We start from the raw sequence: 16,692 nt of genomic DNA, 5'->3' as shown, positions 1-16,692 counted from the left end.
TAATCATGTAGCAGACATAGACTCAAACCTAACTGTGTGTAGTTCTTCTATGAACTTTTACAAGTCACCATAAAGTAGAAGGAAGCGGGGAATGTCAATGATCATATGCAAATATTTTTTAAAGGGGTAAAAAGGCATTGAAATTATTTCCCATGATTATCACATAGTGCCTTTAGATACTGGATTAATATGTACTACTTTGTATCTAAATTCATTCAGAAGAGCTGGATAACTTAGAATTTATAATTATATATATTATATTTACATAGACTGTTTCTCCTTGTTTTCCATGGATGAGGTACCTATAATATATAGTACATTAGAACATTATTTGTATGTTCATTCTAACTCAGTTACTTCCTGGAATACATGAAATAGCTGATAGCTCTCCCTACTTGTCCCCAGTCGAGACTCACCTTCAACTTCTTGAATAACCAATGAGTTCAGTTCCCAGGGTTCCAATCATTTAAAATGCTAGTAATAGCTGTTTGTGAACAAATTCATCCAATTACAGCAAATTTTGTTTTATATTTGTTTTTAGAAATCCATGACAATTATATCAACACACACCTTTTAGCGCCCTTTTCAGCATTTTAAAATGAGTAGTAATAATAATATATTGCCAATTAATCCAATTTAGGTTAAAACACCTGCTGAGTATTTTAGGCTTTTTATGGTGTCAGGGAGCAGGATTTAGCTTATATTTGATATGAAAAGGTTTTTATTTATTTTCTAGCTCGCTTTAAATATTTTACTGCTACAATCAACTGGATTCCGTATAACCTCACAGTGTAAAAATGCCTGATTTTCAAATTATTGCATGTGCTGCTTTTATAAGGTGAACCAGTGGATATCCCTGCTTCCTGAATCATTTTAATAATCACTGCTGCCTCGATGCATAAATCAGTACCTTTGTGTAGTGGATGTTGGAATGTGTTGATAGCTTTAATAGACACTTGTTAAATTGAACATACATTTAGACAGCAATTTGTACTAGCTCTAATGACAATCCTTACTGTTCTACCAGGAGAAACTGACAAATTCAAGAAGGGTGAGCATTTATAAATTCATGAGATATTAAATGACAAAATTGGTTTAACACATTTTACGTACTTCATCCTTGCTGACACATAACGATTTCACTTGTCCTAGAGTAAAAATAAAAATGACATCTATTATTCTGTTCATATTTCAAATAATCAAGGCTTACAGGAATTGAACAAATATTATTAATTGTGCATTATTGCTGTTCTCACTTTCATATTTATCACCATCAATTAATTAGGTAAAATCATGAGCTGGAGGCATGACATTCTCCTAAATGCTTCCTACTTTGGGGGAGGGACTATGCTGGTATCTACACACAAGAAAAGTGACAATCTGAATGAGTATTGCTCCACCAGTATCTATCTACACTGATTTGAGAAAGATGGTGCATGCCTTGTGCGCTGAAATAAATTTTAGTATATACTTGCTACTTTTTATACCAAAGTTAAGAGGAGGGGAGTTAAGTTCACAATATAACAATTTGTGCACTGCATTGCCGTTAGACTTCAGGCTTCAGAAACAGAATCCACCCCAACTTCAATATTTACAGAAAACCTTCCACTTTTTCTCCTAAGCAGTGTATTTGATCTGTGCTCATCTTCTACTTGCTTAGAATTCCTCTCCCCCTTTTCTCTATTGGTAAAATTTAAAGTAATAATAACAAAACTATTCATTATCTTAGTACTTTCCATTGAAAACAGTCAATGATCTGAGTTTACAAACATATTCTTCTCTGTCCCAACTACTCAGAGAGTATCAGTGACATCAGACCTATACTGAATGTTAATGAGGAAATGACCTAAGTCAGGTAACATGAACTTGAGTCCTATTTTCAACTATCTAATTTCATGAGACTGTGAAGTTTAGCTAAAACTTCCGAGCTTTGGTTTCCTAATCTGTGAAATCAGAAAAATGTACCATAAGACCCTATAATTTTGTGAGATGTGTATATCGAAGCCTTGGCTTCTTTCCTGTTCCACACTTCCTCTTCTTCTACTCTGTTGTCATTACTTTGGTTCTGTCTCTTCACTCAGATTTTGGAATCAGAGTTAAAACTTTCCCAAGAATCAATTCGCTTTGTGATGGCACAGCATGATTTGTTCCTCCAAGTTTCACTCACAGGAAGTCTATTCTCCACTGTGACAGCGATCAAAGGTCTGGAAACAGGGAGGTGGACCCTGTTGAGAAGAGAGTAGTGGGTTGGAGTAATCATTATAGGAAGAGATTCAGTTTATCTGTCAGGAGTGTGTGTGTATTTTCTCCTGAAACAGTGTTGGCCAATGAGAGCAGGTTGGGAGAAAGGGGACTCAGCCTACACTCCTGTTGCCTTCCAAATCTCTCTTCTATTTGCATATGTTTATAGGGTATGAAGTCATGCAGCCAGCAAGATGCACTACTCAGAAGTGGTGACCAGTGCCACACTGCTGACCTGTCTAGCCTACTTGTGAAGTATCTTGTCTCACAAGTTTTAATTACAGTCATATAGAACAGATGGAGACATCCCATTTGATGAATAACATAAAACAATATGTACATATATCCATCAGGGCTTACTAATTTATTTATTTTTTTTCTTTTTTTTTTTTCTCATGGTTTATTTTTTTTATATTGAAAAATTTCCATCTCCTTCCCTCCTCCTCCCCCCTCCCTCCCCTCCTTCTCCCCCTTCTCTCCCCTCCTTCTCCCCCTTCCCTCCCCTCCCCTCCACCCATACCTCCCCTCCCTCCCTCTCAAGGCCAAGGAGCCATCAGGGTTCCCCACTCTATGCTAAGACCAAGGTCCTCCCAACTCCCCCCAGGTCCAGGAAGGTGATCGACCAAGCTGAGAAGGCTCCCACAGAGCCCGTCCATGAAGAACAATCAGAGCCCAGAGCCATTGTCCTTTGCTTCTCAGTCAGCCCCCGCTGTTGGCCACACTCAGAGAGACGGGTTTGGTCGCATGATCCATCAGTCCCATTCCAACTGGAGTTGGTGATCTCCCATTAGTTCTGTCCCACCGTCTCCATGAGTGAACGCACCCCTCTCGTTCCTGACTTTCTCCCTCATGTTCTCGCTCCTTCTGCTCCTCATCGGGACCTTGGGAGCTCAGTCCAGTGCTCCAATGTGGGGCTCAGTCACCTTCCCCATCTGTCGCCAGCTGGAGGGGTTCCCAGGTTTCCAGGGAGACGCCCCCAGTTAGTTCCTTGGGCAGCTGAGGAGAGGGAGCCTGAAAAGGCCAGTTCCTATAGCCATACTGATGAATTTCTTGCATATCACCATAGAACCTCCACCTGACGATAGATGAAGAAAATGACAGAGCCCCACCTTGGAGCACCGGACTGAGCTCCCAAGGTCCTGATGAGGAGCAGAAGGAGAGAGAACATGAGAAAGAAAGTCAGGACCATGAGGGAACCTCCAGCTGGCTTACTAATTTATAACTCATCATTAGAAATCGTTTTAAGAATCCTCCAAGCCGGGCGGTGGTGGCGCACGCCTTTAATCCCAGCACTCGGGAGGCAGAGGCAGACGGATCTCTGTGAGTTCGAGACCAGCCTGGTCTACAAGAGCTAGCTCCAGGACAGGCTCCAAAGCCACAGAGAAACTCTGTCTCGAAAAACCAAAAAAAAAAAAAAAAAAAAAGAATCCTCCAAAACTCTAAACTAAATCAGATTTCAGAAGGAAAATTGAAAAAAAAAAAGAAAAGCTGAAAATAGTGTGTGTGTGTGCGTGCACGTGTGAGTGTGCACACGCATTTGTGTGTGTGCGTGCTGTCTGCTATATCACTGTACAGTACAGTGAAACTTATGAGTATGCCATGCATGTACATGCAGAGACCAAGCAAGATGCAAGACACCTTCTTTGATTGCTTTCTAACTCTGCCTTGGATGGGAAATTCAAATTGTGGGCTTAGACTGGCTGGCCAGCAGCCTTTGCAATGCAACTGTCTCTGAAGCCCACTGCTGGAATTACAGCTGTGGTCGCTGTCCCTGATTTTTGTTGTTACTGTTTTGTTTTCTTTTTAACGTGGGTCTTGGAGATTGATACTCAGTCTTCATGTTCTTATACTTGTTGAAGATGTGTCATGGTTACCCAGTAAGTAGGCTATCTCCCTATCCTAGGAATGCAGGTAATTTGATGTTTTGATTGAGAATTTGTACTTATACATTTTACTATTCTAAAGCAAACACATTGTTCTGACAACCTCCTAAAGGAAACCTCCATACTTTTCAATATTTTTGGGTAAAATTCTCCAAACTTATTATTATATAAAGCAGCAGAAATAGGAGAGTAGTATAGTTAAAAGACATTTTGAAAGGAAAACAGGATGTGTCCAATTTTTTTTGTCATATTTATTTCTGGGCTTTATACATTTGTAATGTTTATTCATTTTATATATTTTTTAATTTGCCCATTGCTCTTCCAAAATAAGCACACATATTCATATTTATTTTTTGATGGAGCACAAAGTAGCACATGCTTCAATGTGGTGAGATATGACCTAAATCTGATCTTCATGCTCTGTTTTGTGTGTCACATGGGTCTATTACAGAATCACATCTTTCCTGTTTTTATTATTCCTACCTTCCCATGTCTATAACCTTGTTCAAACTATAAAATTATAAAAAGATCAAATTCCCCAATCTTTAGGAAATTTATGAGACATTTTATTTATTATAATACATATTGGTAGTTCCTTCCAGTTTTGCCTCACGTGATATGTCAAAACTTGACCTGGACTTCGAGTATGCAGTCACTCTGATGGAATACTTACTTGCTGGAAATCTGGAGTTGGGGTAAAGTTGCCTTAGTACATCCATGCATCAGCTGCTTGAACTGTGTGGTACAGCTGGAAGCATCCCCAGGACAATGAGGCAGAACTTCACACACATATTTTTTGACTAATGATTCCAGAGAAATCATAAAGGCTGGCAGACAATATTGCCTAGAATAATTCAGAACAGAATGTCTTGTGCTGAGATTGTCCACAGGAAATGATTGTAAACTTGAAAGGCACACCCACAAAGATTTTCCCTATACGTCCCCACCCATGGAGAGGCACCAGTGAGCAACAACATAACCAGCTGGCCTACTTCAGCTTTTACCATTCTTTTGTTGAAAACCAAAGTAACAATACTCTTCTGTTAAAAGAAGTTATACAGAAATTATCTGTGAAAAGCCTTCATTAGTCTTCATAAAGAGCCTTCAAAATCATATAGGATGAATTTAGTTTACAGACAAAAATAATTTCTATCAATGGTTTTCCATTCAAGGTCAAAAGTTTGAAAAAACACAAATGTTATTTTTCATATATTAAGGTTTTGTCATAATTGCCTCTCGGCTTGATATAACTAAGTGCTTTTCCACCAAATGATATTTCTAGCAGAAATAAATATTTTATAAATTCAGTCCTGAAGCTTGCATTCAAGTAGAGTCAATCTTATTTTTAGAACATTTATACATTCCAACTTTAAAAAAATCATTTAAAGTTCTACTTATAAAGATCATATTTCTTCTTTACTGCCAAGAGATCACAAATGCCTACAAGGCAGAAAACTTCCTGTCGAACAAGGAAGATTAGATGAGGCTTTCAAGAAAAGATTAATCTGCCCATTGAAATCCAGTTGGTATTGCTTAAGCGGATGATTTTCTTAGCAACCAATGCAATGAAAACGATATGACTTAATGTCACCAGTTTCAGGGAGTGAACATTTTGGTTCTACCAGAAGGCATTAGGTTCAGTTTTAAATAAAGTCATCATTTAGAAGTGACAAGAAGCTAGTGATTGTCTGTAAAACCACGCAGCAGAAATGGAGAATGTGTGGAATTTAAAGAGGTACCTACTCCATTTTTAAAATTCAAAATTTCAAATAAAATCATAAGAGCTTCAGTATATTGCTGATAGGGCAGAGACCGCACATCTAATGACAAGGGCTGTCTGCGCAAAGACCTGAACAGAGAGATGCATCCTTATTGCGAAGGGCACTGAAACCGAAATTTCTCTCTAGAATATAAGCTTGAAACTGCTTTAGTTGTACTTAATGCATACATATAAAACACAAAATCCTTGCATGTCTAAATGTTTGAAACCCGGTCTGGTTTTTTGCAAAGTCTAACTTACAATATAATTATGATTATATAGATTTCTAAAACCTCAACTATTTCGGCATATCTCTTGGGGTTTTTCTTCTTTCCTGTGTTTCCATGTACTTAATCAAGAGTTAGATAACCACATATGGTCTGAAATTGCCTTTCCTGCTTCATGGACTCTTAATTTTTTTAAACCTTTCAACTCCCTTAAGTTAAAATAGCATCATGTTATGAAGCTGTCCCCCCTCTCTGATTACTGCGGTCACATGTATTTTGGCTGATAGAATTCATGACAGTCTTCCTTTCTTCTGAGAAGCCTTCAGACAATTTATCCATTTGGTGACACATAAATTGTAACAAAGTTCCCCAAATTCATTGTGACCAATCACCTACCCATAGATTTAGAATTGTATCATTATAATATTTGGAGTCAGATAGTCCCAAACAAAGAAAATGTGCTAGAGTTTCTTACTGATGTTTCTCCATAAAAGGAAATAGCCAGTCCATCTGAAAGAAAGTGCATAGGAACTCCTGTAGAGTACATTCATACACTGACTATTAATTTCCTAATTTATCCAGTGAAGAACTATTGTATAATAAGACAGAAAATTCTGTGGAATTTGAGATGTGAGAAGTTTAGGTACTTGAGAATAAATAAAATAAAACCCAGGATGATATTTTCCTCTCAAAGTTGGAGAGGCAGGATGAAAACACATCAGAAATATGGAAGGCTTGAAATCGGGAGCTCTGCTAAGTGGTATAAAGTCACAGAGGTGGTTGAATGTTAGAGAAAAGAGTCCTTCTTGAAGCTGATGGCTTCCTTCTGTGAGTGGAGTGGATGTGGTGGAATATGAGGGAGTGGTTTCTCCAAGCAATAGGTTTGGGAAATTCCCTGAAAAGCCAGCTACAAAGGTCTCAGTCAACAGCATTGGTGAAAGGCAGGAAACCCTGGTCTCTGTGAGACAAAGATAAATTGCAAACCTCAAAGAGAACAGGAAAGCATAAAAGCGAAGCAGAATAAGAGGAAATAATTGAGTGAAACAGAAAGTTAAAAACTGAAATAATCAGAGTGACATTCAAAAATATAAAATGTTATGATAAATTCTCTATGGAACCTTTAATGGAGGAAATGGATCCAAGAGAATTAAATTAGAAAAGAATGATGAAGTCATAGAAGACATCTATGAATGTGGATGGGGAAAAAGTAGAAAGTACCCAAGACCTGAACATGTTCCCTTAAGGAACCACGACAACTCAATGAGAAAGCATAAATTACACAATTGAGAAAGAAAGTTGGAACATAAAACTGGTCCTAAAAGAATACATAAAAGCAAGTCAAAATATTTTACAAAAGAAATAGATGTAATAACTTGAAAGAAAAAGCTTGCAGACCAACATGCAAAGGTAGAAAGCAACACATAAATGTATTAGAAGAAACAAAACTGGCTGTCTTTTGACATATCTTTAATATTAAATGCTAGAATGTCCTTAAAAACATAAACAATGCAGTCAGGAAATGAAAGTGTGTGACACATAACATGTTCAGTGTTCGAGGATTTCACCAATATACAAAAGCCAAAGAAAGGAATTTGAGAGTAATATCAAATTTCAGAAAATGAACCTGCCCACATGAGTACATAGAGTGATATCCTTGGATATCTTTTGGTAATGTCAACATAACTCAAGGTAAATGGCTCAAAAATAGAAACTTTTTATAAACTCCACTGCAATTTGTACAGAAATTATTATGCAAAGATATTTTACTTCTGTCATTTTAAATACTGTCAAATAAAAAAGGCAATATCAAACACAGTTATTAAAAAATAAATTTAAAAATGAAATTATTATTGATAGCAAAGATAATTATCCAAATTCATATATATATATATTAACATGAGTCCATGGTAAGTGGTAACAACAACAGTGAAAACTTCAGAAACACAGAAATAGAAGTCAGTCGAAATAAATTGTAAAACATACTGACAATGACCATTAGTTAAAATGACATTTATCGAATGACAAAAATGTCATATACAAATAAATACAAAGAGACACGAGCTGAAGAATGAAAGTAAATGTTTTGTTTCCTGCGTAATGAAGTACAATAAAGACTAGAAACTAACAAAACAAACTTTAGCAATAAAGCAACTTACCAGTTAAAACTCTATTAAAGAATTCTTGGAGATAGCACAAAGGAGGCAGAGGCCCACACTATGTCACTCCATGCACGGTGCTCACATGACTAATTTAGTCTTTGCAGAAAAACTCTACAAGAACATTAATTGTGCCCTCTCTTTTTTGAAAGAGAATAGGAGTGAAAAAGGTAAATAATAGGTTGAGAAGTTCCTAATCATTAGAAAACAGTTAAATTAAAAGAGAAGGTTAAATTAAAATCCAAAGTAATTGGAATGGAAATGTTGTGTGTATGTGGTTTTTTTTTTTTTTTTAAATGCTGTTTACCTGCATTTTCTTTATGCTGTGTGTTTGGGGTGAGGCGGGGAGCGTCGGGAGCACTTCACTGTGTCGTTCACATGTGCACGTGTAGCCCAGTCCTTTTTTTTAGCCACAACCGTTCTGCCTCAGCCTCCAAAGTGCTGGAATTAAAAGCAAGCATGTCAGCATATCTGTCTGACAATACTGATTTTAATGAATTTTAAGGATTGTCACACAAGGAGCATTTTCAACTTTGCTTCAATGCAAAGCCAAATTTCAAGGGATCGGCCATCAGTTTTTTGTTTTTGTTTTTTCCCCGCTTAGGTGTCAAAGTTGTCCGAAACCCTGATAAACCTGACAAAAGTTGAGGTTGCCATAAGGAGTTTTTATACAGACATACTTCTTAATCTGTAACAAAATAAAGCCAGGAAGTAATATCAGAGACATTTTGATGACTGAAATGTAAGTTTGCACTAAGCAAATATCAGTCTTTCAAACATTTTTCTTAATATAATTTTAGCCACTAAAAAATTCAATTGCTCTGTTATTTAGCTATTTAATTTGAGAAAAAGAATATACATCACTATGAAATAAACTGCTATTTTTTATTCCATATGTATTTTATCTGTATGTAATGAAAACTATTTAGGTTGGCATCAATACAACTTAAGATCAATTTGCTTATAGAGGTTGGGTCTTTTTTAGTTGTCTGCATTATATTTTCAAATTCTCTGAATGCTAAAGATCTCCATAAAGGACTGTTGTGATCAGAGAATATGTCCATTTAATATTCCTGCATTCAAAATGTGAACATTTAACTAAGTGTCCGGATTGGTGTTCATAGGTGATGACGATGTCTTAAGCCGAGGAAAACTATCAAACGGCAAAGAATCCAAGTTCCTTTCTTGTTAGTAAAAAAATCCCGAACTGGACTCTGTGAGGACAGCTGTGTAAACCAGGAAACTGAGTGAAATTAGCACTTAGGAGGGCAAACCGTGCTGTCCTCCTGTCACCAGGAAAGCAGGCCACTTCAGTCTCCATTGTGTGAGTGGAGTGAGAGTATTTTGCATAGCTCCATTTTCCATTCCTATAGGGTCGTTCCCTGCCCTCTTGGCTTCTCCCCCCCCCCCCCCCCCCCCTGCTCTGTAGATTCCCCCTGGACTCCAGGCACCAGGTAAAAGTAACAGTCAGGAACTGAACAGTTTTCTGGGAGCTCAATGCAAATATTACAGCCAAGTGGGTGGTGGAGGCAGTTTGGGGGTACTTCTCTGGCAGACTCAGGCTACAAGCCTTCATGACAACAGTCACTAAAATTGGTGAAACACAGGAGCAGTCTTCTCTCCTAGAATTCAGAGTTCACAGGAGAGACTGACACCAGAGCAGTAATCACCAATGAGGTAAATGGAGGCAGCAGATAAGGCTGGATGGCCTGGAAATGTTTTCCCTCTGTGTGGGTGGCCCCTCTACACTGCTTATTATGCCAATGAGGACCGCTTTACCTTCTGTTTTGTACTGGTCTATTCTGTGAAAGCATCTGTCTTCCTAAGTCGCCCGTTTCTTGCAGGCATCTGGGCACTGCCTGACTTAAATTAAATGTTTAGAAATGTCTTGCTGAAATGAATGAGGACAAAGCCTTGGGGATCTCAACTGCTTTCCTCATTCAATATTTTCTATTTAGACACCATTTTCAAGACACCAGGAGGCATGTTTATTTGATTAGCTTAAGTCTTGCTCCTGATCACTGCTTGAGAGTGATTTTAGTTTTTCTTTTCTTTCTTTCACCCCGCCCTGTTGTCTTGTTATTGCCTAATCCCGAGACATGAGACACGATGAAGGGAAGCAAGTGAAGTAGGAGCAGCCTTGAATTGCAGGAAGGGGAAGTTAACCTTGTCATTAGTTGCTAGTTTAATGAGACTCATTTCTACCTACCAAAACATAGTTTTGGTAGTGTTTTCAGTTTTTCTAACTGAAAAAAATTTCAATATTTACTTCTTTTGTCACAGCAAACTTGGGACAGAAGGGTTTGTGTTTCCTGATTCTTAGTGGAGGGATTCGTGCTCAAGAAGGTAAGTCAGTCTTTTCAGTACCGTGGAGCAGATTCCCTTCCCTCATTTGTGATTTCTAACCACATAAGACCTTGTCTATCTCCTCTATCTTGAAATAATGTTTGGGAAAGGCTTGCCTGATGTGGCGGTTTGGAGGTAATTGGACCCCATAATCTCACATAATCTCACAGGGAGTGGCACGATTAGGAGGTGTGGCTTTGTTGAAGTGAATATGGCTTTGTTAAAGGAAGTATGTCACTGTGGGAGTGGGCTTTGAGGATTCCTATGCTAAGAATACTGCCCTGTGTCTCAGTTGACTTCATGTTGCCTGCAAGATATAGAAATCTCAGTCACTACAGCACCATATCTGCCCACTAGTCTCCATGTCAAACCAGAAAGCAGCTACACTCTATGGCCTCAGCATCAGCTTCCACCTCTGGGATCCTTCCCTGTCTCAGTTCCTGTCCTGACTTACTTCAGTGATAAACAGCAATGCTAAGGTGTAAGACTAATAAACCCTTTCTTCCTCAACTTTCTTTTGATCATGGTGTTTCATGCAGTAGTAGAAACCCTAACTAAGAAAATTGCCTTGCATGGAAAAAGCACATACAATCATTTAATCCATATACTGAGACTGAATACATGCTACCTTGGAAACTGTATTGGTTACTTTCCTAGTTTCTGCTGCTTCACAAAAACTAGCATGCCCTGCTAGGGTCCTTCATCCTTCTAATAAAAGAACCTAAGAGTGAACTTAAATGTGAGAGTAGGGACAATTATATTGGAGTTTTAAAGAAAAACTCCCTGGGCAGAAAATCAGCAACTATCAATAGCTAACTATCTGGAAGAGGAGAAAAGGAAATCAGCTCTGCCATTTGAGTGAATGCCCACAAATCAGACACATAGCAAGAGACAGTCACATGGTAGGGCCATGGGAACAGGGTACTTAGTGATAAAGCAAGGGAGCCCAAAGTATCAGACAAACCATACCTTGGTTCTGGCCAGCACCCAAAAGACAGACAGAAAATGAGAAACCCATACATTCCTGAATAGAGAGACCACTGCTCATGTTCTGCTCACTTTCTTTTCCTCATTCTGCCCAGAACTCCAACTCAGGGAGCTACCTTTATTCACCATCAGTCTTCCCATCTCAATCAATTCAACTTAGGGACATAGTTCATCAACATGCCCAGAGGCTTGTGATCTCAGTGATTCTAGGTCTTTCCAACATGGCAGTCAATAGTAACAATAACGTGATGGACAAAGGAGTGTTAGCATCACTAGTGAGTTTTTGCTTATACTTCTTCTGACTAAAAGTAAGAGACTGTTGTTAGTTGACCTACCCTCAATTTATGTTTCCTCTTATGCCTAGTGCCCAGCAGATAGACCTTGAAAGTTCTGAGTGACTTGAAGGTTGGTCGAACCCTTGAGCCAATACTGTCTTGCAGGGCCTCAATGTGTCAAGACTTGAAATCTTATCAGGTAAAATCAGAAGATACTACAGGATACAGGATCTTCAAGTTTTTTCAAGTCCCCCTCCCTTAATTGTTCTGGTTTTATATTTTGTCCTCTGAGTCAATGCCCTCTCTCATCAAAAAACCAAAAAAAAAAAAAAAAAAAAAAAAAAAAACTACCTTTTTGTCAACAAACTCAAGAGTTTCACAGTATTTTGTTGCTTCATGCACAGTCTCCTCGGAGGACATCAAAGGTAGTCCTTGATGATCATCACCCTGAAGATTGAATTTTGACCCTGGCGGACCTAAAATGGGGAATCAGATAAGGTTGCCTTAGAATAAAGACTAAAAAGTAGTCATTAAGACTAAAAAGTAACATGCCATTTATCTCTGAGGATAAGATAAGAGGTAAGAAGGAAAAACCCAAATCATCAACAGCCAACACCTAGGTCCAGGATATTTTTAAGACAGAAACAAAATCTCTTTTGCTGTATATAGACTACTCCCATACTGCTGAAGTTATTGGAAGCTGTGAGATCATGAGAACTACAACATACATGTTAAGATCCTTGTCCATTTCTATAATCATGAAATCATTTTGCAAGCAACCTCACCTATGATTACCAAAAGATGCCCTGCTCTTTCCCATGCCCATACCCATAATGTCCATTCCATAAGACCCAGCAACTCTAGTGAAAATCAGCAAGAGTTATTGCTTCTCATAGCATATGCCAAGCATGATGCCTGAGTATTATTCACTTCTCAGATGACAAAATGCATGCCCATAGTAAATTAGCACTCTATGTCCACAGAGCTATGAAAAACATGGAAATGCATGTTAGAATTAGGCATAGTGTCTCAGGGGGAAAAGCTGCCCACTCTGGCTCAAATGTCATAGAAGTATTAAGATGGTCTTATTTGTGAACTCTTGCTTGAAGCAATAATTTTTGTAACAAAGAGAAGTAAATGATTTACCATCTGGACAAAGAATTGGATTTTTGCCTCACCACACATTCATTCAATGAATTCATTTGTGAGACATACATTGATACTCGGTGCCAAGCCCTGCCTTTGCACCGGAGTCTAATTTATATTAATAGACAACATCTGCATGCTCACAGTCCTTCTACTGGGAGAAAGAAGTGCCGCAGTATGCAAATGACCACATAGCACACTAAATTTTAACTTTTAAAAGATGAAAATGGTGCTTGTCCAGTTCAAGGTCAAACTCCAATACGTGTGGTAGATTTTGGAAACTGCAGAAGCAACAGCAAAGAGCTCTGTATACTACGCTTTATTTCCCTGTCTACATACCTGTGACACGGTGTAATTTGCAAATTAGGAAAAGGAAGAGATTAAATAAAGTGGCTAATAATAGCCTAGAACAGTCACATTACAGTATTTAAAAGCTGAATAAGTGTGGTCTCTCTCTCACACTCTTGTGCTCTCTCTCTCTCTCTCTCTCTCTCTCTCTCTCTCTCTCTCACACACACACACACACACACACACACACACACACACCACCCCACTCCCTTCCTTCTCTCTTGTCTCAAATATTTTTATATACTCTATTGGCCTTTATTTTTCCTTCTTTTCTTTATCTTCTTCCTCCTCTTCCTAGTCTTTTATACATATTTGGGTGTAGTGTGTGTATGTGTGTGTGTGTGTGTGTGTCTATGAGTGTCCCTATGTGTGGGAGTGCATAGGTATACAGCTACACAAGCACATGTGTACGGAGGCCAAAATTTGACTTCAGGAACTTCCTTGATTGCTCTCTTCTTTATGTACCGAGTGTGGTCTCACTGAACACAAAGCTAAGTCATTCAAATAGTATAGCATATCTAGCCATTTTTCTGGGTATGTCCCCTGTATTGACATCATAAACACTGTGAATACAAATGGTCTCCCATGCCTCACCAACTTACATGTCAGTGCTGCGGGTCCGAACGAGTCTTCATATTTGTGCAGCAACAATTATATCCAATTAGCTTTGTCCTTAGCCTCTACTGGCCCTTGTTATTGTTGTGATTAGAAATAATACAGTGCGTATGTGCTGTAGGAAGTCTTACAGCTAGGGGTTACCCACCTAGTGGGGCATGGCCTCTTATACTATTTATGCTGATGCAGAGCCTGCTTCCGGTCTTTTTTTCCAGACTCTGTTCAGGTTGCGAATTTCGGTTTCTGATCTCCATTCAAGCAAAGGATTCTGATTTATGAGTTTACCCCTAAATAAATAATAATCTATTTCTCAATTCTGAACTACTGTGGGATTTCTTTTAAGCATTCTCCTTTACAGAATGGCACCAATGTGATGGACTAAATCCACTTGAAAACCTGAGAGAGCTTAATTCTAGACACACACACTCACGAAAAAACAGAATTTAACACAGCTTTTTGCTATATTCTGGTACCGTGCCACAGCTTCTTTAAGAGTGATTTTCCTAACTCAGCAGCAGCATCAGAAAATAAGTTGTGCCATTTTAAAATGCCGGCTTTCTGGGCTATGCTGCCAGTGCACCCTCTGGCTCTTTCAGGAGACAGAGCATTACGATGGGGTTTGTGAAGAGAGTGCTGCTGCTTGTTTGATGGCAATGTGGACTCCCAGTGTCCCTGGAAGTGTGACAGTGCCCACAGCTCAGAGGCACATCAGCTCAGAGGCACAAGTGATTCCTCCATGCTAGACTGTGCATAGCAAGCAGGAACTACCGCATTTATCATAATAATAGTGCGGCTTAACTTTTAGACTGGGCAAGCAAACAGGAAGTACCATATTACCCCTACTAATGGCACAACTTAAGTTTTTAAGAAGCATTTAGCATTTTAAGTGCTCCTGGACAGTAAAGAATTACAGATTCACAATAAAACAGATTCACACATAAAAGATTTCTAAATGGATCACAGTGTTGGATAAATGTATATAGGCTTTGAAGAGAGAAGAAAAAAGAGTCATAAAATAAAGAACTGATTAACAGTGCCACCAAACAGCAGGAAGCAGTATGGGCAAAACTATGACTATATTCCCAAATATTGTTTATAAATGTTTCTTTACATTAAAAGGGGATATGACGTAGATATGAATAATTTGTATTGGTATGGATCTTGGTTTATTGATAAAAATTTAAGGTAAATTTCATTATACTGTATTTGTATATTTCTGCTCTTGATTAGGATATTGGGATTGTGTAGCAGCTCATTTTTAAATGTAATCTATAATTAAGAAATATAGCTTAATAGATAGTCATCTATAATAGTGAAAATTGTAGTCATGTTAGTTAGATATTCTAGACGTATAGAGATATATTTAGTTAGATATTCTTCAAATCTTTCAGAGACCTTCAGAATATGGAATTTAAAATGTTTTAAAAGTTTAGGACTTTTTATGACTGTAAGACACATCTGCTCCTGACAGCACCAAGCTACATCAAGATGAAGATGGGCATCAAAGAGGCTCCTTATGGAGTTGGTTAGCCATTTGGCCAAGAAACTACTCTTGCCTGGACTGCTTAACTGGACATGCCGTACCCGCAGAGAAATGACTGCTAAACTTGCCTAAAAGTGACATGACACTTCTGGCTTCCTGCTTCATAAAAGAGTCTGTAAGACACTCTGCAGGATACAGAAGAAGGTGGCTGATGAACTGCCAATATAGGCAGAACTGTCTTTGAAATTTTCTGCTTCATGGAAAAGTGTGCTGGATACTATGGGCCTCTGTGCTGAAGATGGATGCCCCAATGGTACAGAAGAACTTTGGGTGACTGTCCAGACAGTGAGATGTCTTTGTCAATTTTAGAGTTTTGGAAGTTGCTTACAATGCACTTCCTCTTCACTTAGGAAATATTATATCCTTCTGGATTCTTCGATGGACTGAAGAATACATAGTAATAATATAGTTTTCCTTAGTTATGATAAAATATAAAGTAGATATAAATATTGTAACTGTAATTCTTATTTGATACCTGTTTTGTTTCATGTAATTTTACTATGTTAAACCTTTCCTTTTTGTTTAAACAGAAAAGGGGAAAGGGTGTAGGAGGTCCTTCTGTCTTTGTGCTGCTTTCATTGGTTAATAAAGAAACTGCCTTGGCCTAGTTGATAGGGCAGAACTTAGGCAGGTGGGGAAGACAGAACTGAATGTTGGGAGGAAGAAAAGCAGAGTGAAAAAAGGCAGAGTGAGGAGAGAGACACCATGGAGCCGCCAGAGACAGACATGCTGAATCATTCCTAGTAAGCCACTGCCACATGGCTATACACAGATTAATAGAAATGGGTTAAAATGAGATGTAAGAGTTAGCCAAGAAGAAGTTAGACCTAAGGGACCAGGCAGTGTTTAAATTCATAACGTTTCTGTGTGGTTATTTTGGGTGTAAGCTAGCTGGGTGGCCAGGACAAACAAGTAGGCCCTCTCCTTGAAAACCTATGTATTGAAATGATTTAGTGAGTATCAATGATACTGTAACATGGCATTGGAATAATATGTAAATGTTAGCAGTATACAAGCCAAGCAATGCTGCAAAACTTGATTTGAGAATAAAGATGGCACATGCCTTCAATCCAAGCACTTGGGAGACAGAGTCAGGCAGATCTCTACGTTCAACTTGGTCTACAGACTGGTTTACAGGATATCCATTGATACACAGAGAAGGCCTG

This window comes from Arvicola amphibius, chromosome 1, assembly GCF_903992535.2.
Source record: "Arvicola amphibius chromosome 1, mArvAmp1.2, whole genome shotgun sequence".
Classification (NCBI taxonomy): domain Eukaryota; kingdom Metazoa; phylum Chordata; class Mammalia; order Rodentia; family Cricetidae; genus Arvicola; species Arvicola amphibius.
This window is presented reverse-complemented; position numbering follows the sequence as displayed.